Below are 26,483 nucleotides of genomic sequence, written 5' to 3' on the forward strand. Positions count from 1 at the left end.
GACCGGCATTGCAGCACAGCAAGCAGAGTCGCAGGCTGAGACGCTGGCGTTCCAGAGCGCCCGTTCAAGTTCTGGCTGCTCTGTGTCCAATCCAGCTCCCTGCTAATGGCCTGGGAAAGCAGTGGAAGATGGCTTAAGTGCTTGGGCCCCTGCTGCCCATGTGGGAGACTCGGAGGAAGCACCTGGTTCCTGGCTTCACCAGGCCCAGTCCCAGCCATTGTGACTATTTGGGGAGTGAACCAGCAGATAGAAGATTCTCTCTCTCCCTCTCCCTCTCCCTCTCCCTTCTCCCTCTCCCTCTCTCTCTCCCTCTCTCTCTCTCTAACCCTGCCTTTCAAATACGTAAATCTTTTAAAAAATAGAAGAAATTGCATCAGGCAGAGGTGAACTTTTACTAAAGGAATGTGTATGAGTAGGCAGCACATTTTTACATTTGTTCTCCTATCTGGAAGAGAAAGGAGGAGCTCAGAGACATCCATGCATTGAGATTGGGTTGCCAGCCAGAAGAGTGAACTTGATCTCCTGCTGTGTCTGCAGATCCCTACATCCCTTGCCACTCCCTGCCTTGATGGTGGCTGAGCTGTAGAAACTCACGGACCACTCAGAGCCAAGAGTGAAATTCCCAGGAGAACCTGTGTGTCTGGAATCTGGGAGCAGAAGAGTTGTGCCTGACTCCAGCCTGGAGAAACATGAAAGTAGAGACACAGGGGATGAGGCAGACAGAGCAGAAAGAAAGATATTTGCACTCCCTGAGTTCAGAGGGTAAAGATGTGTGAAATTTCACAAGGGCCAAATGGATTCAGAACAAGGAGCCCCCTCCCCCCAAGAAACTGAGACTATTGAACGGTCTGTTTTTTCTTTTAAAGTTTACATTATTTATTTGAAAAACTGAGTTAGAGCGAGAGTGAGAGAGAGAGAGAGAGAGAGAAAGAGAGATTCTTCCATCTTTAGTTCACTTCCTAGATGGCCATAACAGCCCAGGTTGGGCCAGGCTGAAGCCAGGAGCCAGGAGCTTCATCCAGCTCTCCCACGTGGGTGTAGGAGCCCAAGGACTTTGGTCATCTTGTGCTGCTTTCCTGGGTGCATTAGCAGGGAGCTGGATTGGGAATGGAGCAGCCAGGATTCAAACTGGTGCCCATCTGGGATACTGGCTGTGCAGATTGCAGCTCAATCTGTTACATCACAACACTATCCCCTGAACAGTCTGTTATGAAGAATCAACAGAATTCTCTGAACACTGGTATTTTCAGTATGAATTTTTGACACAGCCTTTGTCAAATGTGACTATGTAAATACATAAAGTAAAAATGGCAAAAAGATCCCCAGTGCAAAACTAGAGCCATGTTCTGAACTCCTAACGCACAAAGTAATGTGGTGAAGGTGACTCAGGAAATTCAGGCACAAATCCACTCCTGAAGACAATGATATGATCAAACTGTAAATAAATAAAGAACTTTTTTAAGTACTCACTTTCGGGGTGATGTTTGGGAACACAGTGAACCAGGAATGAGCCTGGACTTTTCCACTGGAGTTGCTTTTTCCACTTGGGTCACTAGCAGCCCTCAGAGCACCAGTATCAGAGGTGGAGGGCCAAACTGAAGTACGGTAGACCACCTGTTTGCTGAAGGTGCAGTGAACGTATTTTGACATTTGGGGAGCACACTGAACTGGGGGATTGAGGTGAAGGCTGAAGGCAACCTTGTGTGGTGGGAAAAGCAGGAGAATTTTCCAAAACCTTTTTTTCCAAAATTAAAAAGCAAGAGTCATTGAAGCAACAGAAAACACATATTGTCACATCATATAAAGAGCCCTCAGAGGGGCCAGCACTGTGGTATAGTGGGTAAAGCCACTGCCTGCAGTGCTAGCATCCCATATGGGTGCCGATTCAAGTCCCGGCTCTTCCGCTACCAATCCAGCTCTCTGCTATGGCCTAGGAAAGCAGTACAAGATGGTCCAATTCTTTGGGCCCCTGCACCTGTGTGGGAGACCCAGAAGAACCTCCTGGCTCCTGGCTTCAGTTTGGCACAACTCTGGTCATTGCGGCCAACTGGGGAGTGAACCAGCAGATGAAAGACCTCTCTCTCTCTCTGTCTCTCCTTCTCTCTCTGTGTAACTCTGACTTTTAAACAAACAAATAAATCTTAGATTCACATGAACACTGTCACTCAGGGACCTGAGCTCCTGCTAAAGGAATCATCAAATTGTGTTAGGTGAGTGGGCACGGGTGGGAGAGACCCAACTTGACCCACAGCATTTTGGGGTGGTGACCAAGTCCAATGTGTGTTGCTGTAACAACATACTGAAGTGGGACTTCCTAAGGAAAAGAGGGGTGTGGAACCCCCAGTTCTGGAGGCCCAGGAGCAAGGTGCTGGCACTGGGTTGTGGTGAAGGCCTCGTGATAGACATCCCATGGCAGGAGCCCACATGAGAGAGAACATGCCTAGAAGGCCAGCAACAGCTGAGCTCACTTTGTAACATCCAGCCTGCTTCTGGAGGTGTGTGTGGGGGGGTCACAGTGGATGACATCACAGTAATGGATGACATCACATGGAGGGAGCCCATGCAAGAGATCACATGATTAAAGAGCAGGCAAGAGAGCCAAGCTTACTTTGTAACTTTCAATCCACTTCCTGGAGATGGGCATTGACCACTTTCAAGGCCATTGCTCCTGATGGTCTAAACACTTCCAGCTAGGCTCCACCTTTTAAAGGGCCATCACCTATCAACACCAGAACACTGGGGGCCAAGCCTCAGTGCATGAAACTTTGAGTGACAAACCACATCCAAACCACAGCAGTCCAGTTAGGGGCAGACTGAACTTCAAAAGATGAACAAATGGCTGAAGAACACAAATAGGAAAATAAGCATAGCAAGCAGCATAAATTCATGGAATGTTTTAGAAGACATATCAGATAATAAATATTTTAGCAAGTCCATTGTAACTTCATGAAAATTGAAAAATATGCATCTTGTGAAATAAAATATTTGATGACAACATCCTGAGATATAAAGGGAGTTTTCATAAACATGGACATTAACTGAAGAGTTTGTGCAACATGAACTGAGAATGAAAGTAATCAAGTTGTTATTTGCATATAATGTCAATCAAAACAGATTTCCAGATATGCAGTGTCAGGTGGTATATGTTCTGTGTACCTTCTTCTCTGGAATGTCTATATGAAGACATAATGGGAATTAATAACCCACAGTGGGGAAGCTATAATATCAGATCTGGTAATAAAATTGAAATTAAATAAAATCAAATATAAATAAGGAGAGATTGTGGTTTTTAAGCATACAGGTTTTCTCTTTCATGAAGAAAACCCTAGTAGGGTGAATGTCACCTTTGGGGTTCATTAATCAGATGTAGCTCTATGTGCTTAAGGGAGTGGGAACAAAACATAAACAGCATCATTAAATCAGCCCGCCCTTTTGCCCAATCCATATCCTGGTGAGCCTGGGAGGGGAGGGCCTCCTGCCGGCCCCACCTGACTCCCAGGGCATGGCGTCTGGCTGTGCTGTGGCTCAGTCCTTTAAGGATGTGCAGTTCGGCCTGTTTGGGCAGCCAGTACCTGTTGTTGCTTTCAGATGCTCCTTAAGCACATGGAGTCTGTCAGCCTCCAATCTAGGCCATTTCCAAGGGGGGACGTTGACTCTCAACTTTCATCTTCTCTGTGACACACAGAATCAAACCCATAGAAGATGCAGCTCTTCCAGGTTCTTTACCTGTAGCTGATGAGGGCAAGGACGCAAGAACTGAATTATCAGACCTGAGATGTGAAGTGACATATATCGTAGTATAATTCTCTTATTTGGAAAGAAATAAATATTCCTGGCTTAATATTGGTTTATCACTAATACAAATAAAAACATATTATCTCCTCAGGTTAAATGGGGCAAGAAGCAAAACCCAAAACACAAGGCTGCATAGTAAATGGTTCAAACCAATAGCAATCAGAAACAAAAATGAAGAACATATGGTTCAAGAAAACTCACAAAATAATTAGGACTCAGAAAATTAAGATTATGAAACACTGATTTACTAGGAAGAAGACCAACAATGTCATTTACTTAAGTACTTAAGTACTCAATTAGTAACTTTAGTTAACTTGAATACATTTAATAGAATAATTAAATAGTTAATAGATTAGTAATAGTCAATTACTAGTTAATAGTTAATAATTCTAGTTAATAGAATACGTTTGGAAAATTTTATTATTTAAACTTTTCTGCATTTTCTGAGTACTTTTTTTAAAAGCTTTTTTAATTTTTGAAATCTTTAACAGACATATAAAATTATACACATTTGTGGGGTATTGTGTGATGTCCAATCAGGATAATATATTTATTTCTTCAAAGATTTAACATTTCTTTATAGTGAAAGCACTTAAAATCCGTATCTTCTAATTTGTTTGTTCACGGATAGAGAAGCATGCGGTACACTGCCTACAGCCACCCTGCTCTGCAGTGGGGCCCCCAGAACTTCTCACTCCAAACTGGCTATAACCCAGAACCTGTTAATCATCACTTTGCCATCCCTCTAATGCTCCTCCCTCCTCAACCTCTTGTAACCACCATCATACTTTCTTTTTAAATATTTATTTATTTGAAACATAGAGGTACAAGGAGAGAAGAAGAGAGAGAGGTCTTCCATCTGCTAGTTCACTCTCCAGATGGCCACAATGACCAGAGCTGGGCTGATCCAAAGCCAGGAGCCAGGAGCTTCTTCTGGTTCTTCCACCTGGATGCAGGGGCCCAAGGATTGGGCAACCTTCCACCATGTTCCCAGTCACATGAGCAGGGATCCAGACTGGAAGTAAACAGCTCGACTCAAACCAGCGCACATATGGGATACCAGCACTGAAGGCAGAGGCCTAACCCTCTACACCACAGCACTGCCTCCACCATCATACATTTAACTTTGATGAAATTGCCTCTTTTAGACTCCAAATATGAGGGGGAACATATGACACTTATTAAGTGTTTTTTTTTAAGATTTTATTTTTTTTTATTTGAAAGTCAGAGTTACACAGAGAGAGGAGAGGCAGAGAGAGGGAGAGAGAGAGAGAGAGAGAGGGAGAGAGAGAGAGAGAGAGGTCTTCCATCTGCTGGTTCAATCCCCAGGTGGCTGCAATGGCCGGAGCTGCGCCGATCTGAAGCCAGGAGCCAGGAGCTTCTTCCAGGTTCTCCTAGGCAGGTGCAGGGCCCCAAGGACTTGGGCTATCTTCTACTGCTTTCCCAGGCCATAGCAGAGAGCTGGCTCTGAAGTGGAGCAGCTGGGTCTCGAACCAGAGCCCATATGGGATACGAGAGCTTCAGGCCGTGGTGTTAACCCACTGCCCACAGCACCAGTCCAGACACTTGAGTTTTTGTACTTGGCTTAATTCACTTAAAATAATGATGTCCAGTTTCACTCATGGTGTTGCAAATGACAAAAATCTCATCTTTTTTTTTTCCTTTTTAAAATAGATTTAGTCATTTATTTGAAAGGCAGAATTACAGAGTGAAGGGGAAACAGAGAGATCTTCCACCTGCTGGTTCACTCCCCAAATGGCAGCAATGACCAAGGTTGGGCCAGGCTGAAGCCAGGAACCAGGAGCTTCTTCCTGGTCTCCCACGTGGATGGCAAGGGGGCAAGCACTTGGCTGTCTTTTGCTGCTTTTCTGAGGCAATTAGCAAGGAGCTGGATGAGAAGTGGAATAACCAGGAAAATAACTGTTGCTCAAATGGGATGTTGGCATCACAGGCTGCAGCTTAACCTGCTGAGCCACAGCACTGGCCCCTCATCTTTCTTCATGGCTCAGTAGTATTCCATTGTGTACGTGTACGGCACATTTTCTTTACCTATTTATTAGTGGAAGACAGGTTGTTTCCATTTCTTGGCTATTGTGAATAGCACTGCACTAAACATGGGAGTGCAGATATCTGTTTTTAAAAATAAACATTTAAGGGGTCAGAGCTGTGGCATAGTGGGTAAAGCCACTGACAGCCATGCCAGCATCCCATATGGGCACTGGTTGGAGTCCCAGCTGCTCCACTTACAATCCAGCTCTCTTCTATGGCCTGGGAAAGCAATAGAAGATGGCCCAAGTCCTTGGGCCCCTGAACCCACATGGGAAACCTGAAGAAGCCCCTGGCTCCTGACTTTGGATCAGCCCAGCTCCAGCCATTGCAGCCAACTGGGGAGTGAACCAGCAGATGGAAGACACCTCTATCTCTCTTCCTCTCCTTCTCTCTCTGTATAACTCTTCCAAGTAAATGAATAAATATTAAAAAAGAAACGGTTATTATCTGTATTTCTGACTAGATCCAACAATAAATTTATACTAATTAAAAAATTAGGAGCAAGATTTTTAAAAATATGGTTAATCTTGTCTGCCTTCTACAAGAAAATTTTGAATCCTGGGTCACAACTACCAGAGGCCATAACAAGACACTGAAGGATTTCCCCAGTCTTCAGTTTTGGGGGAAATATTGAGGGACGTCTAAAATCTGCACTTTTTAAAATTAACATGGAAAGCACACTTATAATTTTTAGCAAGAAATTGTCTGTATTCCCCATCACAGAGAGCATTAAGTTGATTTGTATTCCATTCTAAACACATTCCAATAAATTCATCTGTTCAAAAACCTAAGTCCTTACTTGGTTATGTATCTTACATTTAGCTTTAACAGGAAAAAAACAATCATCCCGTCTCTCCCCTGCCTGCTCCTGTCTTTCTTCATCTCCTCTGTTATAAAAACTCACATCCCTGCAAAGATTAGGGAATCTTGCTGTTTTGCAAAAGTTAGACTCTGTGATGATCAGTGTATCAGCTCTTGATTCTAATTTGCTGAGACCTCAGTAATGTGAATCAGTTAATGCTTTAGCTTCTACCAACCACAGCAAGTAAACCGTGGCATTGGTGGTTCTTCTCCAGAAACTAAGAAATTCTCTTAACCAGCTGGAAATAAATGTAATATAAAAATGACTGTTGTTAACATTTGAGGGAAAATTCAGTGGTTCCATGTTTTATTAATTCTTGGATTCTATTAATGATTATTTTCATTCAGCTGGAATAGAGTGCACTCCAGATTCAAGAAATCATAACCACTGCAATTTACCCTCTGAATACTACATATCATCTTGCAAAGCTCATTCCTATACATCAAAGCTTTATGTAAACTTTACATTAGAGTTTACTATTTGGCATTTTAAGGAGACCCAAAATAGCTATTTTGAGGGAATTAGACTTGGGTATTAGCAACTACCTTACCAAAAATAAGGTAAAAAAAATAGTCATGTATTTTAGTGTTAAGCACTGATTTTGATGATGTGCCATGGATGTTTGATTAATTAGGATGCATTTGATCTATTGGATTTAATGGGAATCTTATTTGGAGGGTGTAAATAAGTTAAGTGGGCATCTCAGACCTACATCCTCTACAGTTCCTGCCCCTGTTGTCTCGCAGGTATCAGTGCAGACATGTTGTCCACCAATATGAACGACCTTGAATCGTATACCAATCACACAAAAAGAAGCACAATAAGTATTAATGTACTTTGCAGCCTTTTTTTCTTTGAATTCTGAAATTTCAGCTGATTGTTTATGCTGTTTTAAGTGAAAATAACTAGAGCTTGTCTCTGAAATCATTCACTTTTATAAAAAAATGCAAATTAATGAATCTCTAGGAGACTAGAGTCCTAGGGAAGCCCCGCTGCCTTGAAATCGCCGACTGTGGACTTTGCTCTTTCCTGGCAGTGAGAAGCAGTGATGTAAGGCACCAGCCAGGAGGTCGCGAGCTTCTGGTTGGGTGGTGGATGTGCCTGCTGGCCACCTTGGCACCCAGCAGGTCTGCAGCCTCCCTGTGCTGAGCTGAGACCCGCAGCTGCTGGGAGTGGCAGGCTGGGCTCCCTGTGCAGCCATCCTTCTCCCTCACACTGGGAGGAAGGCTCCAGCAGCCTCCGTGTGAGACGCTCCAGCCCCTGCTTCACCAAGTCCCCTGGTCATTCTCTCCTTTCCCAGAATGGTAAGTCAGAACCTGTCTCCATATGTACGTAACACCAAAAACATAACAACTGCAAAAGACAGGGTTTGTTTTCAGCACAAACAATGCCACAAAACTTAAAGCAAAAAGTCGACATCTGGATGGAATCACGTCTTTGAACTTCATCAAATGTTGGGCAAATGAAAATAAAGAGGAAAGGAAAATCACAGCACATAAGCTTAAAAAAAATCCCAAGGGGAACTCTGCTAAGGTGATGTCGTTCCTTTAAGAGATATTCTAGAACTTCCAGAATCAGTGTTCTTCCCTTCAGAAGTACAGTTAATAAGTATAAATATGATTGGATCATTGCAAAATCCCAAGTCTCTCAATTTGGCCTCAGACATGAGAAAGGAATTAAGAGGACTGCTTTGAAAACTCGGCTGGCATTTAGCATACAGAATATTGTGGAATGGTTAATGATCTACTGCAGATCATGTTCACGAAGGCTGCCCCTGCAGGACAGAAGGTATCTTTCAGCTGGACTCATGAAGTTTCTCTGAGGTCGGTGGCTTGTCACAAGTTCTTTGAGGGGTTGTGCAGGAGGCTGGAAACAGTCATGGAGATCGAGTTCAAGATGATTCACCACTTGACTCATCAGAGACGGCTGGGAATGCACCAAGGTGTGCTTAGGGTGGCGGTGGATTGAAGCAACGAGTCTATTCCTGGGTTAGGTCCTGGCTGGAGGTGACGGTTGTCTGCATGCAAACCCTGGAGCAGGCAGAGGAAAGGGGGCTCTAGAAGTCCCTAGTTGTTCATTCACTCATTCAAAAGCGTGTCCTGTGCACTACTTCATGCTGAGCAGTGTACAGGAAAGCAGGAGGGAGCCAAGCAGGGGCCAGCAGCCCAGCTTCTGTGGGAAAGGCAGGCAGAGCCCCCAAGAACAGTCAGGCTATCACATATCAAGCAGTGACACAGGCAAGGAGGGGAATGAAAACATGCAGGCAAAGCATGGAGAGGGCAGGGCACCTGGAGCTGCAGGACCCACTCCTGTAGAAAGTGCATCGAGCAAATGCTAGCAGGAAGCGTGGTACAGAAGCTTTGCGAGAAGCTGGTGACCCAGATCACTGGAGAAAGAGAGTGGCAGGTACAGGGCACAGCGTGTGCCAAGGCCTGTATACAAACACCTTTGGAATAGTCATGGAGGAGCAGGGAGGAGACTCATGTGGCTGCGAGGGAGGTGCTAGGAGAGGAAGCTGAGAGATGGGCTGGAGGGAGGCCCCATGCTGGCCATTGTAAAGGCTTTGAACTTGATGCTGAAGGGGACTGGGAGTCCCCTGAAAGATTTGAGAAGAGTGGTGCTGTGATGTAACAAATTCAAATGGCACTAAAGACACAGCTGCAAGGCGGGCATTTGGTGCAGAAGTTAAGCTGTCTCTTGGGACATCTGTATCCCATATCAGAGTGCCTGATTTAAATCCTGGCTATTCCACTTCTGTTCCAGCTTCCTGCTAATGCACACCCTGAGACAGAGCAGATAATGGCTAAAGGTCTTGGATCCTTGCCACCCAAGTGGGAGATGTGGATTGGATTCTGCTCCTGGATTGAGTTCCAGACCTGTATTTCGCTCTGGACTCCCAGCTTCAGCCTGGTCCAGCTCTGGCTGTTGCAGACATTTGGGGAGTGAAGGAACAGATGGAAACTCTGTTTCTCTCTCTGTGTGTCTTTTTCTTTAAATAAAAAGAAACAAAACAGAAATTGAAAGAAAAACAAGAATCACTCAGAGGAACAGGGAAGCAGCAGGTAGACTGGCAAGAGGTTGCTCCATTATTCTAGAAGGATGACTCCGCGTGAGGGTCTCCACCGTGCTTCTCTGGCTTCTGGTTGCTCACTGAGAATTGCAGGCCTATCTTGGCTCAGAGTGGCATCACCTGGATCTCCGCCTTCGTGGAATAGAATTCTCGCCATGTGCAGGCCTCTTGTGGCAAGTTTTTCCCTTTTTATAAGGACAAGGGTAACATTGGATTATAAGCCTATTGTACTCATTCTACATCTTCTCATTTTAACGTAACTTCCGGCATCTGCAATTCCCCTAATTCCAAATGATTCATATTCTGAGCAATTGCAGGTAAACACTTCAATGTCTGAATGTGGGCAACAAAATTAGCCCCATAACATCACTTGTAGACATAAAGCATGCAGGGGAACAGAAGCTTAGTGCAGAGTGCCTAGCTGAATTCCAAGGGCAAGCATCCAATGGATAGTTGGAGTTCAGACAGGAGAAGCAGACTAAGGACAAGAAGTGAGCAGTGAACATGGGATATTCAAAGTCATGACCTCAGAATACAGCCTGTTAGAGGGGTTATAGGTAGAGGAGGGATGAGATGTGACAACTAAGATTTAGGGGATCCAAAGATTTGGAACTAAGGAAGAGGAGTCACTAACAAAAAGAGAAATGAGTAAGCAAAATAAAAGCCAGAATACGGATACCCAGGAAGTGAGAGTTTTGTTCCTTCGGAAGCAGTGAGAAGGCTTGCCAATACCTTGCTGTGTGCTGCCACTTGGGCTTAGCAGTAAAGATGTCATTGATAACCACGCATGTCCAGTTTCAGTGAATCCAAGAGGTTGAATAGTTAATGAAAAAGAGTACAAGAGAGAATAGTAGACAAGTTGAAGATATCAAGGATAGAAAGTTATTTTGTGGAGTTTTAGTAGGAAGAGCAATGGAGAATGGAATAGTGGTTGAAGAGAAACATGAGTTGGAAAGGCGATATAAATGGATCTCTCTATCTATCTATCAATGGGGGACAGTATTTAGATAGATTTAGAAATTATACTGTGTTGCTGTTTTGATGGGAATAGGCAGAGGGAAGATAGATGATGCCAGAGACATAGAGGGGAGAACCACTGTACAGTGAGTTTGTATTTCAAGAAGAGGCAGGAACGTACAAAGAAGGCGCTGGTTTGTGTGCGTGGCTGCACGGTGCTCCACCTGCAGCACCATGAAGGGATACTAGGATACAGGTGTTGACTAGAGGCTGGCAGATATGGTGGCAGAGAAACGGACATTCTCTTCCAGGAGTTATGTTGCTTTTAGTTAGTAATTACGAAGTAGGAACTAGATCACCTACTTAGAACAAGAATGGGGACCTGTGTTGGAGGCTTCAGAGCAGGTGCTGAGGAGAGTAAGATAGAGAAAGGCCTGGGTTGGTGGTTCTCAAGGTGCAGGCTCTGAGCTAGTCTCACCAGCATCATCTGTGAATCTGTTAGATATGTGTGTTCTTGGACCCACTCCAGATCTACTGAATCAGAACCTCTGATGAGAGGTCAGTGTTGGAGCACAGAGGGTTAAGCCACTGCCTGCAGTTTCATCATCCCATAAAAACTCTGGTTCTAGTCCTGACTCCTCTTCTTCCAATCCAGCTCCCTGTTAATGTCCTGAGAAAATGATGTAAGACAGCCTGAGTACTTGGGCCTCTGCATCCATGTGGAAGACCTGGATGGAATTCCAGGCTCCTGGCTTTTGCATGGTCCAGTCCCAGCCATGGTGCCGTTTGAGGAGTGAACCATGGATGGAAGATCTCTCTTTCTGTCTCTCCTCTCCCTCTTTTTCTCTGTAATTCTGCCTTGAAAATAAATAACTAAAATCTTTAAACAATAATAATAATATCAATTATTATTAGAAACAAAAAGAACATCTGGTGGTGGTGTCCAACAGTCTATATTTTATAAACCATTCCACATGATTTTGAAACAGAATAAAACTTGATCATCATCAATTTAGAAAAACATAGTAGCATTGCTCTGTATGTTAATGAGTAATTTGAAGTTGGTGGTCATAAATGTAAAGTGAAACAAATCAGTATGGTTGCATTTTTTCAACACTGTCTAAATATAAGTATAAATAAAGAATAGAGAAAGAATCTAATTAAACTACTATATTAGGATTCGCCAGAGAAACAGAAGCAATGGTTAGTAGGTAGGGAGATGAATAAAAGATGATAGATAGATAGATAGATAGATAGATAGATAGATAGATAGATATTTAGCAGACACAGAGAAGTTTTATTATAGGAAATGGCTAACTTCATGATGGAGTCTAGGAAGTCCCATTCTCTCCTGTCTGCAACCTAGAGAACCAGGAAGTCTGCTGGAATGATTCAGGCTGAGTGAGAGGCCTGAGAACTAGGATACGTTTGGAGGATCCTTGGTGTTAAGTCTTGAAGTCCAAGGGCAAGAGAACTAGGAACCCTGAAGTATGCGGGTGTGACAAGATGGAAATCCCAGCTGTTCCCAGCACTACTTTTGTCATAATTCTTTGTTGACTGCACAAACTATGGAGTCAACCCTTTCCAATCCCTGCCTTTTAGTAATTTGGCCTCCTCTTCTCTAGTTGTCTTGTCCTCCCTCTTGTCTCAGACTCTCAGTGTCTAGGTCATGTTTTAGATGTGGAATGCTCCTTAATCGTAACTCTCAAGTATCCTAGTTTTTTTTTTAATAATTGTATCTTTTTAAAATTATTTATTTATTTATTTATTTTTATTTGAAAGACAGAGTTAAAGAGAGAGGTAGAGACAGAGAGAGGTCTTCCAACTGCTGGTTCAGAGATGGCCGCAATGGCCAGAGCTGTGCCGATCCAAAGCCAGGAGCCATGAGCTTCTTCTAGGTCTCCCACGTGGGTGCAGGGGCCCAAGGAGTTAGGCCATCTTCTACTGCTATCCCAGGCTATAGCAGAGAGCTGGATCGGAAAAGGAGCAGCCGGGACTAGAATCAGTGCCTATATGGGATGCCAGTGCTTCAGGCCAGGGTGTTAACCCACTGTGTCACAGCACCGGCCCAAAGTTTCCCACTTTTTGCCCATAACGCACTCCCACCCAAGCTCCTGGTAACTACCAATCTTTGACAAAACAGAAAAAAAAGCCAGCTCTTCCCAAGCTATGTCTGTCCTTCATCTCCCTCATGGTCTCACTTCCTCTCTTCTCCAGATTAGAGTCAGTGGTCAACATCACACCCCTGCCCCACCCCCACTCATTTCTCTTGTCATCTGAGTGACTCAAGAAAACCCTTGTAAAATCCAAGTCTCTACCTACCCTTTTCTTGTGCTCAGGAAGTGAACTTGGATGTAGAGAAACCCATAACTATGCTGATTTATCTTTCTTTAAATTCATGACCATTATCTTCAACTGGGATCTCAATGCTGCCCAGAAACACTTGCAGGTTCCTGATTTTTGCCTTTCCAGGATGAGCAGTTCATTCCTCTTTCACAACAAACTCCAGTCCTTCCTCCATTATCCCCATTCTTAGCTGATGGGCTTGCCTTCTACATGCTTGAGAAAAATGAAAGCAATCACAGGAGAGCTCCTGATCTTTACAACACACCTCAATGAAAGTGCACAGTTGCCTTAACTCCTGTTCTCATAAGGGACTTCTTCATGTTCCTACCTAGAATAGTTTCCATTGGAATGAGATCCCCTTTCTTTGGTTCATTCATGGATATCATTACATATTTATAAAGTCATTAATTTCTCATTCTCTCCTCTATTACCCCAGCTATGTGTCAACATGCTGTAACTTCTCTCATCTAAAACAATGTTATCCATGTGGTCATCTCCACATCCCTTCCAGCTACCAGTCCATTTATTTTTTCACTCTTTGCAACAAAAATCTCAGATGTTGCATGTATCCTCTGTGTTTAATTTCTCTCATCCCATTTGGGCTGGAATTAATGACATCAGATTCTTGCCTTCATCACAATAAGGAAATAGTTCTTGAAGTCATCAATATCCTTGTTCTTGCTAAATCTAGTGATCAGCTCCTGAATTTATCTTATTTGTTCTATTAGCTGCGTTTGACACCATTCAGTGTTTGCTCTTCTCTAAGGCACTTTCTCCACCTGACTTCCAGAGCACCACACAACCCTGATTTTCCTTATTGGTCCCTGGGCAAATCTCTCCAGACTTCCGTGTTTTCATTTCTCCTCATGTTTTTCTGCATCCAAATGTCTAAAAGGATGGGGTTTGGGTCTGAGGTTTTTCCCTTGCCTCTTCCTACATTCCTGTCTAGGAAATCTCATCAAGCCTGAAAGGTCTAAACATCAGCTCTGTGGTGAGTCTCACATTTACCCTCTAGCCCAGTCCTCTTTCCTGAACTTGAGGCCAGTACATGTAATTTCCAACTGCACTTCTCCACTTGGACCTCCAATAATGGAGTGACTGTCGGTGGTTAAATGGTGTGATAGGAACTTCTTGTGGTTTCCTAATGCCCAGGTTACCATTCTTCCTCAGTAACAGGGGCACGCAGTGCTGTTCACTTGAAAAGACTTGTGTAACACAACCCTATCTCTAAGGACCTGGCCAATGAGGTGGTAGGGCAGAAAAGTTGCTTAAAGAGATTTAGTAAATGCTTGCACAGATTTTACAATAAACAGAGATAAAACCTGAGATGGTATTTTGAGGTAGTGGTATTGCCATTTGGAAACTACATTTCATTTTTACTTCTTAGGATAAAATGACGCCAATGTGACAAAACCAAAGAACAGGGTGACCATGGGTCTGAACTGGAAAATGTAGGAGAATAATATACAATAAATAAGTGGTGGGAGTTTTGCCAGAGGCTGTGGTGTTGTCAGCAAAAGGTACATTTCCTCCTTATGGGGGGAGGTGGCGCAAGGTCTTGGTGGAAGATCAAAATTGAGGAAGAAAGGGAGAAACTGAAGGAACTCATTGGGCATTGTGTTGAACAGTTCCAGCAAGCGGAAGCTGAAGATTCCTATTGAGAGTAGAGCGGGTGGGATTTGATGTGTAAAGTGCTACCAACATGGAGTCAATCTCTGATAGAGAAGTGGACAGTTGAGTAAAGGAACTGGGACACACATGACTGAGGTGACCCCAAAAGCTGGTGGAATGGCTTGTGTTCACAGTGCATGGTGGCCTTGGACAAAGCAAAGTGATTAGTGCTTCATCAGTGCTCAGAAGGCTGAAGGGGGACTCATGCAGAGGATATGTATGGGACAAAGCTGCACCAAAACACAGATGGCCATATGGAGGTGGGGGAAGAAATAGAGACGGGGCAGAAGAAAGGACAGGGGTGAAGACGTTGCAGAAGAGGACAATTGGAGCAGTGATGGGGCATTTGCCATACCAGAACTCACCATGACACTTATTTATTTTAGTGTTTATATGTATGTTTTTATTTTTTGGCCTTCTCTAAGATATAGGGCAGTATATAGACTATTTAATGTATGTTTATGTGTTTCCATAGAATGTGTTTAAATATAAACACCTTCGTGGTTTACATGCTTAGTGTCGTTTGATCCCACAATCTCAGGTAGGCACATTAGGCAGTATGTATTCTGTTTTATAAACTAACTTGTGTGTGATAGGGCAACCAGATGTAACACCCACTATGCTGCTTTATCCCCCATTTTCAAAGCAAAAGTCCTGGTTTTTCCTGCATTTGAGACAACACAAGGCCAGTCCTCCATGGGGAAAACCTCCTGCCTGATTTGGTTTCCTGCCAGACAAATGTGTTATCTCTGTCTCAATTAGATTGTTAACCACTTGAGTCCAGGCATCATGTAGCTTTTCCTTTGGAAGGTCTCTCATTATTTAACACAGATCTTTGCACAGAAGGAAGATCATGACCTTTGGAATCAGAAAGACCTGAAATTGAATCTCACCCCTTCGAAATAACAGTTCTGACACATTATTTAACCTTTCTCAGATTGAGTGTCACCATCCCTCCAATCTGGGAATACAGCAGCCTCGTGAGGCTGTGGTGAGGATTACATAAGACTCATGGTTCTGTATGAACTGTGTTCTAGCAGACACACTCATTCTTATGATAATGATGACTGCTGTCATCACCGTCATGGTTGTGAGAGAGGACCCTGCAGAGTTGGCTGGAGGAAGTCACATCCTGGACACTGTTCAGGTCATGACAGCAGGCCAGTACTCCACACTGATACACTGATGCTGACATGGAGAAGTTCCTATAGGTTGAGTTGAAGGAAACCTGCAGAGAGCAAAGGGAAGTGAGATACACCTGCTTAGGTATGAACTGGGGACAGTGGCTTGGAAACGTGGGGGAATGCGGTTGAGGTCAAGAATAGAGAGAACTGGAAAAGGGATGTTTTTAAGGGATTTCATCTTGCCCTGCTTGGATAAAATAAAGTTACCTTTGGGAAGTAGCAAGAAACAGCAGTTGAAATAGTCTCTATTTAGAATATTTTGAAAGGACTTAACACTGCTGGCTGGGATGTTTAGATTTTATACTATGTGCAGCAAGAGCCATCTCGAAGTAGGAGAATCAGAGTAGGTTTTAAAAAGATGTAGCTTTCCAAGACAATTTAAGCGTGGGCCCTGCATTGGGATCCTTATTCTGCAGGTGACAGCAAATTGGGAAAACCTGTGTGGTTTTCCACTGTGGCACCTGGAGAACCTCCTTTATAAATCTTTATGCACCTGATGGGAGAGAGGACTGTGGCATCAGACAGCAGCATCTGGGATATTTCTGGCCTAGGAAAAGATGGGCATACGTCATGTTTTATAGATTCAGGACATCTTGGGTGACAGACAAAGAATGCTGCCTTCTGTATCAGGACGTTTACCGGTACAGTGTTAAAAGGCTCTGCCGCGGTGCTCTCCAATGACATGTGTGCTTGAAAGACTGAGTGGTGGAAGAAAATGTGCAGGGTGCTATGTGTGATGTTCCATGCTCCTGAGGGCCACAGGAGTAAGAAATACCAGAGGGCATCATGGACTCAGTTCCTGGGTAGATGAATGCAGTAGGTCTGTGTGTGTGTGTGTGTGTGTGTGTGTGTGTGTGTGTGTCTCCCTCTCTCAATAGATACATATATGCTACACTGCATATCCATGTATAACAATGCAGAAGCATAACTTTACCTATCTATCTGCATCAACACTACATGTCTGTATGTTTGTCTATCTATCCATCTATCTATCTAAACTTTAATCTATAGCAGTTTCATGTGCTTGAGGGCAGAAATGCATGTCATATTTAGAACAAAAAAGTAGCAGATAATTGAATTATTTGACTACTTTGCTGTGAAATTTAAATTTCTCTTTTAAAATAAAAATCCTCACAAGAGGTTAGAAATGTTAAATGTAAGAATAACACGGGCTGGAGCTGTGGTGCAGCGGTTAAAGCCCTGGCCTGCAGTGCCAGCATCCTATATGGGCTCTGGTTCTAGTCCCGGCTACGCCACTTCCAATCCAGCTCTCTGCTATAGCCTGGGGAGGCAGTGGAAGATGGTCCAAGTGCTTGGGCCCCTGCACCTGTGTGGGAGACCTGGAAGATGTTCCTGCTCATTGGCTTTGGATCAGCAGAGCTCTGGCATTGCTGCCATTTGAGGAGTGAACCAATGGATGGAAGACCTCTCTCTCTGGCTCTAACTCTCTTTAACTCTGTCTTTCAAATAAATAAAATAAATCATAAAAAAATCTTTTTGTAAAAATGAATATTAAAGGTTGGAAAATGATGCTGATTGAGTTAGATATTAATATTTATTACCTTTAAAAGTTCTAATGTTCCTTTTCTCTTTGGAAAACAAAGAAACTATTTAGAACCTTAAAAAAGTTCATGGGAAGTGTGCATTAAAAAAACTCTACATATTCACTTTTTTTTCACCAAAATAAGTTTATGCTTTTATTAGTATTTGAAAGACAGAGAGAAAGCATTCCCGTCTGCTGGTTCACTCCTCAAATATCTGCAACAACCAGGTCTGGGTGAAGCCAAAGTCAAGAGCCTGGAATTCTATCTGGGTATCCCACATGGGTGGCAGAGACACAAGTATTTGTCCTGTCATGACTGCCTCCCAGGGTGCACGTAAGCAGAAAGCTGGAATCAGCAGTGGATCTCACCGAGGCACTCTGATTTGGAACATAGACAGCCAAGGCAGCATCTTAACTACTAAGCCAAATACTCGTCCCTAAACCTATGTTCTAATTTTGCTTTTCTATGGCCTTGGTAAAGCCCCTGGTGCCTCTGAATTAGCAGAATAATGATAAAAACCACAAAAAATAATAACACAGATTTTGTCATATGTCCTTCTTTAGAAATACTTCTTTCTTGAACTAATTTATAATATTTTGGATACTATAACACTGTTTATGATGTATCATGCATCCATAAGTTCAGTGCTAGTAGATGATTTACTATGGATGTGTGTGTTTTAACATCACCATGCTGGGATCAGGACACGCTTCTACCTGTGACCTCCACTGAGGGTGCATCATCAAAGGCTCTCTTCTCACCACCATCAGGTCTACATCAGAGCCTCCTGAAGAGTCTGACAGCTGTGGAATCTCTTACTCAGAGAACTGAGATTTGAGACCCAGAGGAGAGTCGGAGGAGCCACTCTGAGGCAGCAGAAGACTCACAGACTGTGCAGAGATGAGGGAGCCAAACACCAAGTGCTCCAGGGACTTTGCGTTGCCAACTACCTAATCATGGAGGAGGTGGATGCCATCAAGGAGGCAAGGCCATATGGTGGATGGAAGAGAGGTGGAGTCACAGGTGCTGTCCCAAAGGAAGATTCTCAAAGCCCAGGGGCCCACCTAACTATGGAAAGACTGTCAGGGTGGTGTTGAAGAGGACACTGAAGGACATCAGCTCAGAGATGAATTTGCAGTGTGGGAAAATCAAAGTGGCTGAGATAATGACTGACCATGCCCATGGGAAGAAGAGGCACTTTGCCTTTGTGACTGTTGATGAACACGACTCTGGATAAGACTGTCCCTCAGAAACACCGTCCGGTGAGTGGTCACAATTGTGGAGTGAGGTAGGCCCCGTGGAAGCAGGAGATGGCCAGTGCTTCATATACCACAAGAGCTCACGGTCATTCTGGAAATGGTGGTGATGATCATGGAGGTGGTTTTGGTGGCAGTGACAAATCTGGTCATCGAGGAACTTCAGTGGTCATGGTGGCTCTGGTGGCAGTCGAGGGGGTGGTGGGTATGGTGGCGGTGGGAATGGTTACCATGGATTTGGCAATGATGGAAGCAGTTATAGAGATGGTGGAAGACACAATGATACTGAAAATTATAGCAGTCAGTTTTCAAATGCTTGTGTGTGTGAACTTTGGAAATGGAAGCTCTGGCCTCTATAGAGATGGCAATCAATATTTTGCCAAACCTTGAAATCATGGTGGCTGTGGCACTTCTGACAGCAGCAGTGGTTATGGCGGTGGCGAGAAAAATTTGTTAGAACTAGCCAGCTGGACTCAGTGGAGACGACCCCAGCTTTGTTGGTGACATCCAAAGCACCGTAATCGGGAGCCAGTTGGAACACATACCATCTTCTCTCCATCAGGCCTGATCAGGCTATTGACTTTGGCTACAGCAATGTCACAGAGTTTCTTCACAGCTTGTTTGATTTGGAGTTTGATGGCCTTGACACCAAATATGGACAGGAGTGTGATGCTGTCCTCTATCTTCATGGCAGACTCAGTGGTGAACTTGATAATGGCCTGGTGGTCAAGCTTGTTTCTCCTGGGGGGTGCTTCCCAAGGATGCTTGACCACCATCAGAGGAGTAGTGTTGTGAGTTACCAGATTTTGGGTGATGTACAGAATTTTTTAATAGCTGTCTTTCTGCACAGCCTTCCTGACCTTCAAATCTTTTGCTTTGGGTTTGGATTTTAGAAAGTTAGGAGCTTCCTCCTTTATCTCTAGTGCCATCTTGGTTGGCAGAAACTTTTAATAACCACCAGGGAACAAAGCTTAGCAGTGGAGGAGGCCAGGGAATTGACAGGGAAGGGAGAGGCTGTACCAGATTTGTGAGTTCATCCAAGCATAGCAGCGTCAGGGCCCAGCTGCCAGAAAGAAGACCTGTTTTACACATTGCTTGTGTGTGTGGGCAAAAGAAACTCAAGAACTCCATTGGTGACTAATTGTGTAACCAGTTATTTTGTTTCTGTTCTTTACAAAGTCTAAAGCATTCCAACAAGGGTTTTCATACAATTTTTTGCACTCATGACATTGATGGATAGTTTGCTCATGACATTGAATAAATGTGTCTTAAAAAAAGAAAGCATCAACGTCATTGAAAACTGTCAAGCAGTGGCAAACTCTATTTAATGAATCACTAAGCCTCTATGTATTTGCTTTTATTCTTCTACACAAAAATACTCCTTTTTGTTCTGTTTTGTGTTTTGCTACTATAAGTTGTGCCTTAGAGACATGTTTATGAAGGTGCTCCTAAATACTGGAAGAAAATCATGGCCCTGGATGTAAATTCATAGCAGCCCAGGGGCTGCCTGCTTCTGCATTGAGCCTGCCCAAGTGCAAGTTTGCATCCATCTGAAATCCTGGGAGATGGCCTGAGGGAGCAGGCGACATGATGCAGCTGTCCCTGCACACGGGTGCTGATGGCCACACTCCCACATCAGCTCAGACGCACGCCCTGCCCAGGACTGGGAAAGGTGCTCTTCTCTCTGAAGTCTCCTGTACTTCTCCAGTTTGGGCTGCTGGAGGGAAGAAGTGCCTGCAAAACAGCTGGATGCATGTCTTTCTTTGCAATTCCCACTTTGTCCAGGATGAATAGACAGCTGCCACTTGCCCTGTGTGGGGCCGCTGGGCCTGAGACAAGCCAGCTCTGGAAGGGTCAGGTTTCAGGACTTCAGTATAGGCCTGGAAAAGCAAACACACACAAGCTCAGCACACTCAAATTGCAGGAGGTGGGGGCCTCTCCAATCTTCCTGGAGAGAACCTGTCTGGGTTTCTCAGCTTCAGTCATCTCTGCATCTCCCTACCCAGCCCCCACCTCCATACCTTCTTCAGCCCCACCCCAGATTCTAAAGCAGTGTCCCAAGAGTGAAGAGGAATTTTGGAGCCTGATCAGAACTGACAAGTGCTCCGTTCTTTCATTCTTTCCAGGCTGTTTGCTGATCACTCAGCAGAGTGCACCCGCATGTTAGTGCCTTGGCCTGCCCCTGCCCTGAAAGGGATGCAGAAATCTCTCCTGCAAAGTCCTGCTCCCCTCCAGGGGGTGGTTCCTCAGAAGGCATCTTGTTTTTGTTCTGGCTGGTGGAGATCACAGGAAACCCAAACCCTTATGGCACTTCTCCGCCATGTTTCTGATCCTTCTCTTAGAAATGTCTGCTACTGTTCTGTGAGTAAAGCAGGTGATGGATTGCACCTGCAGCACCATCTCATTTCGTTAGCACTTTGCTGGGAAATGCATGTAAAAGCAAGTGCGGATACACGCACTCACTCAGCTGTGGAGAAACTCCTGGACAAGCACAGGGATGCTGGCAGAAGGAAGGAATGAGATCTGACTTTCATTTCCTTTGCTTTGCTGAATAGAATTTCTGAATCTTCTGCTTACATTGAAGTTTTCCATTGCTTGGTTTACTACTCAGTAGCTTGGACATGAAATTGTGTTTAAGGAAAGAAGAGAAATCACAAGACAGATGACAGGAAATACAGTAAGATGTCCGTGGCCGCTCTCTGGTGGGTGGCTTATATAGGCAAAAATTTTTCTAAGATTCTCGTCAGATAAGTGCACCCTCATGGCTTTTATAATGGGAAAGCACGGTAAGATTTATTCATGTTAATTTTTGTGCTGACACTCCTAGAAGAGAAGGTGGAGAAACTGACTCTAAACCTCAAGCAGATTTGACTTAGAATCTCAGATACTATTCAGATTTAAGAAGTCCTGGTGGAGAGACCCATACTTTTGTTCCCAGGTAAGCTTTCAGCATTAGAATTACAATGAAACCTTCCAGGGAATGAGAGAAAAAGCAGATCTCACAGGTCCCCAGACCCTAAGCCAAAGAGCAAATACATAGTTCACTTGCTCCACTGCAAGGAAGAAAATAATAAAAAGAAGAAAGTCCTAAGCCGGCGCCGTGGCTCAATAGGCTAATCCTCCACCTTGCGGCGCCGGCACACCGGGTTCTAGTCCCGGTTGGGGCGCCGGATTCTGTCCCGGTTGCCCCTCTTCCAGGCCAGCTCTCTGCTATGGCCAGGGAGTGCAGTGGAGGATGGCCCAAGTGCTTGGGCCCTGCACCCCATGGGAGACCAGGAAAAGCACCTGGCTCCTGGCTCCTGCCAGGATCAGCGCGGTGCGCCGGCTGCAGCGGCGGCCATTGGAGGGTGAACCAGCGGCAAAGGAAGACCTTTCTCTCTCTGTCTCTCTCTCACTGTCCACTCTGCCTGTCAAAAAAAAAAAAAAAAAAGAAAGTCCTGAGACTGAGTCACAGTTAATAAACATCAACACTGAAAATGAACATTGCAATGTCTAAAGCCTTCCACTGCATTCACAGTTCCTGATGGACGTGATAAAATTTGTTTCTATCTCTTTACTGATATCCTTCTTTTCCTACTCACATCTGGAAAATCTCAGTGGAATCTTAAAGAAAGGGAAGGGATGATTTACAGTTTAATAGATGTGAAAATCTACACGCCTGAAAAAATACACACTCAGAGATAAGATAAGTGTTTGCCCACTGTGTGAGTTCACGTCGTTTGCTTCATCTGAGTAACTCAGAGTCCAGAGATTTTCATAGAAGTGAATGAACTTGCTTTTTATTCCGAGTCAAATAAATCACATTAATTTTAAATCATATTTAATTTTCAAAACATTAAACACATGAATATTGATATGTATTTGTATTATTAAATATGTTTTATATAACATGTATTACATAAATTATTTAATATATATATTTTGGGAAAAACAGTATCATGCTTTAATAAACTTTCTTACCTTTAACTTGAGGCTTTTATTTTGTGACTTTAAACTACATCCTGAGAATTGCTTTTCAATGTAAACAAATTAAAAATTGGTTCTTCAAGAAGTTGGCAGCTGTGTTTTCATACACAGAGAGCTGTGAGTGCAAACCACAGTCATCCTCTGTAGCGTGGTGACTCAGTCACAGCATTAACGCTTGCGCGGTGACCCAAATTTCTTCATTTACTTTCACCCTCTTTAGATGTCTTTTACAAATCAGCTGTGGGAAATGATTAGAGAAGCTCATTAGATCAGGGTGAAATGAGTGTTTGAAAACTCAGAAAATGAAAACATTTAAAAACAAAGTGTTGGGGCCTGCCAGCACTGTGGCGCAGTGCGTTAACACTCTGGCCTGAAGCGTTTGCATTCCCATGTGGGTGCTGGTTCGAGACCTGGCTGCTCACTTCCCATCCAGCTCTCTGCTGTGACCTGGGAAAGTGGTGGAAGGTGGTCCAAGTCCTTGGGCCCCTGCACCCACATGGGAGACCTGGAAGAGGCTCCTGGCTTTTGCGGCCAATTGGGGAGTGAACCATCGGATGGAAGACATCTCCTCTTTCTGTGTAGCTCTGACTTTCAAATAAATTAACTAATTTTTTTAAAAAGTGTCTCCTGTAAGCTTGGCTCTCACTTTGGGCAACACCTTCTGAAGCCACCTACAATGAACGAGTCTCCATTTCTCTTTGATGGAAGTCAGTTTCCCCATTACAACCACTCCCAGTGCTGCATCTACACAGGGGGCACTGCTTGGGGAGCTCTGCTAGTGACAAGAGGTGATCTCTCACACTGCCTGGGATTTTCTCTCCCCTCCCTCTCTCCCTTCCCGCCTGCCGTCTTTCCTTCCTTCTTTCCCTCCCTCCTTCTTCCTTCTTGTTCTCTTCACCTGCTTCTCTTCATTCTCTTACTCCTCCTCCTTCTTCGCTTTAAATCCACTCGTAGCTTTTGAAATTTATCTCATTTGTACCTGTTTCAGTGCCATTCATCCCCTCCAGCTTTCTGACTTAGCTCATTCAGCTGCTTTTCCAGAGGTTAATGGTTTGCATTTTAGTGTGAGGAAGGCTCATCAAGTTGAGACCTGCCCCGAAATCTTGGATTTGCATGCAGGAGCAAATATTTGTCATACCCAAATTAGTAATAAATTTGTTTTGTGAGTTAGTTCTCATTTCTACTTATATCCAGGATACTTCATAGTTTCTAAGATTTGAAGGGAAATGCAGAAATTCCCTTTATTTTTTCTACAGAAACTGAGACTCACATTAGTGAAGCGAGTAACCATGATAACCATGAGTCAGACCCAGTTCAGAGCTGCCCAGACTTTCAACCAGCTGCCCTCTGCAGACGGATTCCCTTGGCGAGAATGTGGCTTCTAATCGCATCTGTTTTTAATCAGCCTGCAGTGCTAACAATTTTAACTATTGGCATTGCTCTCCTCATGACCTGAGGGCTGTGGGCTGTGACGTATCCGATCCAGCAGAAGCTTTTTGTTATTACACAGTCTAGATAAAAATTAGCCCTGATTAAAAAAAAAGATTCAGTAAAATCAAGGAGATCCAGGATAACAAGTCAGATATTAAAAATATTTTTAAAGATTTATTTAGTTATTAATTTGAAAGGCAGAGGAAAAGAGAGAAGGAGGGGCAGGGGGAAGGGAGTAAGGGAGAGAGAGAGAGAGAGAGAGAGAGAGAGAGAGAGAGAGAGAGAGAGAGAGAGAGAAAGAGATCTTCCATCTACTTGTTCATTCCCCAAATGACCACAATGACTAGGGCTGAGCCAAGCTGAAGCCAAGAGGCAGGAACTTCATCCTGGTAACTCACATGGGGGGGCATATGGGCCACTATCTGATGCCTTCCCAGGAATGTTAGCAGGAAGCTGGATCAGAAGCTGAGCAACTGGGACTGGAACCAGCACTGCAATATGGGATGCTGGCATTGCAACCTACTGTGCCACATTGCTGGCCACTAGGTGTTAGAAATCTTGAACAATTTCAACACTTAAGAATAACTGTGTATTAATTACAGAATTAAACCAGTCATATTAAGTAGAACAGACAAAAAAACTACTAAGAGGGATAATGTATTAAGTTGTTCATTAACAGTCAGGGCTATGCTGATCAAGTCACCGTTTCCCATAGTGTCCATTCCACTTCAACAGGTTTCCTTTTTGGTGTTCAGTCAGTTGTCACCGATCAGGGAGAACATATGGTATTTGTCCCTTTGGGACTGGCTTATTTCACTCAGCATGATGTGTTCCAGATTCCTCCATTTTGTTGCAAATGACTGGATTTCGTTGTTTCTTACTGCGGTATAGTATTCTAAAGAGTACATATCCCATAATTTCTTTATCCAGTCTACCGTTGATGGGCATTTAGGTTGGTTCCAGGTCTTAGCTATTGTGAATTGTGCTGCAATAAACATTAGGCTGCAGACCGCTTTTTTGTTTGCCAATTTAAATTCCTTTGGGTAAATTCCAAGGAGTGGGATGGCTGGGTAGAACGGTAGGGTTATCTTCAGGTTTCTGAGGGATCTCCAGACTGACTTCCATAGTGGCTTGACCAGTTTGCATTCCCACCAACAGTGGGTTAGTGTCCCTTTTTCCCCACATCCTCGCCAGCATCTGTTGTTGGTAGATTTCTGAATGTGAGCCATTCTAACCGGGGTGAGGTGGAACCTCATTGTGGTTTTGATTTGCATTTCCCTGATTGCTAATGACCTTGAACATTTTTTCATGTGCCTGTTGGCCATTTGGATTTCCTCTTTTGAAAAATGTGATCCCTGTTAAACATAAGAGTAGGAATAAGAGAGGGAAGAGATATATAATTTGGGACATGCTCAAGCTGACTTGCCCCAAATGGTAGAGTTAGAAACATACCAGGGGACTCCAATTTAATCCCATCAAGGTGGCATGTACCAATGCCATCTCACTAGTCCAAGTGATCAATTTCAGTTCACAATTGATCATAATGAAAGGACTAAGAGTCAAAGGGAGCACATAAGCAAGTCTAGTACCTGCTAACACTAACCAATAGAATAAATAAAGGGGAGAGTGATCCAACATGGGAAGTGAGATACTCAGCAGACGCATAGAATGGCAGATGTCCTAAATAGCACCCTGGCCTCAGAATCAGCCCTAAAGGCATTCGGATCTGGCTGAAAAGCCCATGAGAGTATTTCAGGCATGGAAAGCCAAGACACTCTGGCAAAAGATCTCTGTGAGTGAGATCCCAGTGGAAAGAACAGGTCTTCAAAGAAGGAGGTACCTTTCTCTGAAGGGAGGAGAGAACCTCCACTTTGACTATGACCTTGTCTAAACAAGATAAGAATCGGAGAACTCAGAGGGCTTCCATAGCCTTGGAAACTCATGACTGGAGCATAGGGAGATTACTGATGCCATAGACAGGAGTGTCAATTGGTAAAGTCAACAACAGGAGTCACTGTGCACTTACTCCTCATGTAGGATCTCTGTCCTTAATGTGCTGTGCATTGAGATTTAATGCTATAACGAGTACTCAAACAATATATTTCACTTTGTGTTTCTATGGGGGTGCAAACTGTTGAAATCTTTACTTAATGCATACTAAACTGATCCTCTGTAAAAAAAAAAAAAAAAAACTATCAACTCCCAACTTGACTCTCACTGGGATTAAACATGACAATAGGTCTGATCTGATTTCATCATCATTTAAAAAAAATCATCTATTATTTTTCACTTTATGTTTCTGTGTGGGAGCAAACTGTTGAAATCCTTACTTAATATATACTAAGCTGATCT

The sequence above is a fragment of the Oryctolagus cuniculus genome, chromosome 2, assembly GCF_051225735.1.
Source record: "Oryctolagus cuniculus isolate XC-2025 breed Fujian yellow rabbit chromosome 2, ASM5122573v1, whole genome shotgun sequence".
In the NCBI taxonomy this organism is placed as follows: domain Eukaryota; kingdom Metazoa; phylum Chordata; class Mammalia; order Lagomorpha; family Leporidae; genus Oryctolagus; species Oryctolagus cuniculus.